At 52.7% G+C, this 3,815-nt stretch overlaps 1 pseudogene; it reads left to right on the top strand.

The window, feature by feature from the left end:
* The first annotated feature begins 750 nt into the window (after positions 1 to 750).
* LOC120055359 lies at positions 751 to 3,484 on the top strand (annotated as a pseudogene).
* Positions 3,485 to 3,815: the final 331 nt, after the last annotated feature.

Genomic DNA, 3,815 nt, shown 5'->3' with positions numbered 1-3,815 from the left:
TGGGGGTGGAGGTGGTGGTGGTAGTGGAGTTGGTGTGGTTGGGGAGGTGATGTGGTGGTGTGGTTGTGGAGGTGGTGTGATGGTAATGGTGGTGGAGGTGGTGGTGGTGTGGTTGTGGAGATGGCGTGGTGGTAATGGGGGTGGAGGTGGTGGTGGTGTGGTTGTGGAGGTGATGTGGTGGTAATGGGGGTGGAGGTGGTGGTGGTGTGGTTGTGGAGGTGATGGTGGTGTGGTTGTGGAGGTGATGTGGTGGTAATGGGGGTGGAGGTGGTGGTGGTGTGGTTGTGGAGGTGATGTGGTGGTAATGGGGGTGGAGGTGGTGGTGGTGTGGTTGTGGAGGTGATGGTGGTGTGGTTGTGGAGGTGATGTGGTGGTAATAGGGGTGGAGGTGGTGGTGGTGTGGTTGTGGAGATGGTGTGGTGGTAATGGGGGTGGAGGTGGTGGTGGTGTGGTTGTGGAGATGGTGTGGTGGTAATGGGGGTGGAGGTGGTGGTGGTGTGGTTGTGGAGATGGTGTGGTGGTAATGGTGGTGGAGGTGGTGGTGGTGTGGTTGTGGAGGTGATGTGGTGGTAATGGGGGTGGAGGTGGTGTGGTTGTGGAGTTGGTGTGGTTGGGGAGGTGATGTGGTGGTGTGGTTGTGGAGGTGGTGTGATGGTAATGGTGGTGGAGGTGGTGGTGATGTGGTTGTGGAGATGGTGTGGTGGTAATGGGGGTGGAGGTGGTGTGGTTGTGGTGGTGGAGGTGGTGGTAATGGCGGTGGATCTGGTGGTGGTGGTAATGGTGATGGTTGTGGAGGTGGAGAAGGTGGGGTTGGTGGAGGTGGTTTCGGTTGTGTAGGTGGTGTGGTGGTGTGGTTTTGGAGGTGGTGTGGTGGTAATGGTGGTGGAGGTGGTGTGGTGTGGTTTTGGAGGTGGTGTGGTGGTAATGGTGGTGGAGGTGGTGTGGTGGTGGAGGTGGTGTGGTGGTAATGGTAGTGGACGTGGTGGTGGTGGTGGTGGATGTGGATGTGGTGGTGGTGTGGTGGAGGTGGTGGTGGTGTGGTGGTGGTAGGGTGGTGGTTGTGGTGGTTATGGTGGGATTGGTGGTAATGGTGGTGGTGGCTAGGGGAGCACACCCTTGCCACTGGAATTCACCTTCCTACAGTGAAGTAGTGCTGTTGGGAATTGCACACTCTCAGCGGCACTTTAAAGAACTTCCTTTGCGCAGGTATCAACTTCTGACCTTGGTGAAGCCATCAACCGGAAATGGGACTAAAGTCTGGCGGCGTTGAGGTGTCTGGTGATGGGGCAGGAGTGAATGCACCGGGAGCCCTTAATCAGACCCCTGCACGCCAGCGACACAGGACTATTATGGTCGCCAGCAGTTGGGACTTGAGTGGCGGCTGCTCTCGGCAGACCCCTTAGGATCCACACTGCTCTCCCCAGCTCGGGAGGTGGCCTAAAAATTGTCTCCTCATTCCATCCTGGATAGGCTACCGCACTTATCGGGAGTTCCACTCAGCGGTCGAAAATGCAAAATAAAATAATTCCCCTGAAACTGGTGACATGGAACATCAGAACTCTTTTGGACACTGACGATAATAGCGTTCGACCTCATCGGAGAACAGGTTTGATTGCTGCAGAACTAAGGCGCTGACATTGCTGCCCTGAGTGAGACCAAGTTCCTGGATGAAGGTTCCCTGAAAGAGGAGGGAGAAGGCTACACCTTCTTCTGGGAAGGTTACCCTCCGGGTGGACCTCATCAGCATGGTGTGGGACTGGCAATTAAGAACAGCCTTTTACCCAGCCTCACCGAAACACCTGTCAGCATAAGTGAAAGACGCATGTCTCTCCGTATCCCCCTAGCCAAGATTCCTTATGCTACTCTTCTCAGTGCATACGCACCAACGTTACCATTGAAAATGAGGCAAAGGACTGCTTCTACCAGTCACTAAAGGAGGCCCTTCACCGCATCTCCAGGAATGACAAGATCTTTCTGCTGGGTGACTTCAATGCTGGGACAGGACAACAGGATATGGAACGGAGTGCTGGGTAGGCATGGTTTTGGCCAGGTCAATGAGAACTGCATGAGACTGCTAACTATGTGCCGAGCATGATCTCAATGTCACTAACACCTTGTCCCAGCATAAGAACAAATGTGAAATATCATTGATGCATCCACGCTCCAAACATTGGCGCCTAATCGACTACGTCATAGTGATATGTTCTGACACTAATGACGTACTGCTGACATGTGCCATGAGGGGTGCAGAATGCTGGACAGATCACCGTATGATACTGGCTAAACTCCAGGTGAGAATATGTCCCACCCAACGCATGCACCATCACAACCTTACTGAACAATGTACACAGGGCTACTCTCAACTGACCCACATCTGCTACCCTCCACTAGCAATGCATCACGCAGGGAAGTGCAACCTTGCATACTCTGCAGAATAAATGAGGGATGAATAAGGCACAGGAAATCCAAATGTATGCAGACAAAAACGACATGCACAATTTCTACAACTCAACTAAAGCTATCTATGGCCCTAGAAGTCGCTCCATCACCCCCTGAAAACAGCTGATGGTCTGACTCTCTAGAAGGACCAAAACCAGATCCTGAGGAGGTGGGTTGACCACTACTCAATCAGCGCTCTCCTACAGACCACTCCATCCTGGAAGAACTGCCTGTCCGTCCACCCATTCAAGACCTCAACCATTCGCCAATCTTCCAAGAGGTGTAATCAGCTATCCATTCCCTCAAGAACAACAAGACTCCTGGCGCTGACAGCATCCCGGCAGAGCTACTTAAGAAGGGAGGTTACTTCTGCACCAGAACGCTCCACCTTTCTACATCACTGAGGTTTGGGACCGTGAGATCGTCCCCCAACAGTGGTGGGAGGCAAACATTGTCACCAACTATAAGAATAAGGGTGACAAGTCCATCTGCGGCAACAGCCACCCTTCTGGCTGTTGCCGGCAAGGTCCTGTCCAAGGTGATGCTACACAGATTGGGGAACAACATCACAGAGGAGCTGCTGCCAGAGTCACAATGCGGCTTCAGAAAGAACAGGAGTACGGTTGACATGATATTCACGGCATGGCAACTCCAGGAGAAGTACCGTGAACAACATCAGGACCTTTTCAGGGCCTTTGTTGACCTCTCTAAGGCCTTCGACACTGTGAGCAGGGAACAACTATGGGGCATTCTACTCAAATTTGGCTGTCTAGACACATTTGTCAACATCCTTTGCCAGTTCCATGATGGGAGGATGGCTCGGGTGGCCATAGGAGGGCAGGAGTCAATGCCCTTTGGAGTAAGCATTGGGGTGAGGCATGGATGTGTGCTGGCACCTGTACTCTTTAACATCTTCCTCCAATGTGTCACCCAGCTTCTCCACAAGGAGCTTGAGGACAGCAGCGGGTTTCAGGATGGATGGAAACCTATTCAACATCAGGAGGTTCCAAGCAACCACCAAGGTTTTGACAGAGCGGGTACTTGAGCTGCGGTATGCTGATGACTGTGCTCTTGTGGCCCACACTCCGGAAGACCTTCAGTCCGTACTTGTAGTGGCTGTGAGGGTCTATAGCAGGAAGGGATTATCAACACCACCAAGACAGAGGTGGTCTGCCAATGGAGACCCACCATGCCTGTCTTCACTGTTGAACACAAATCACTGGCAATAGTCCCGTCCTTCAAATACCTGGGCAACATCCTCTCGGGGGACTGCATCATCGACCTCGAAATTCAAAATAGGATCAAGCAGGCATCAGCTGCCTTCGTGAAACTCAGACGCAGGGTCTTCCAAAACAGGGATCTCCACCTCCATACCA

This window comes from Salvelinus namaycush, chromosome 11, assembly GCF_016432855.1.
Source record: "Salvelinus namaycush isolate Seneca chromosome 11, SaNama_1.0, whole genome shotgun sequence".
Lineage (NCBI taxonomy): Eukaryota > Metazoa > Chordata > Actinopteri > Salmoniformes > Salmonidae > Salvelinus > Salvelinus namaycush.
This window is presented reverse-complemented; position numbering and strand designations above follow the sequence as displayed.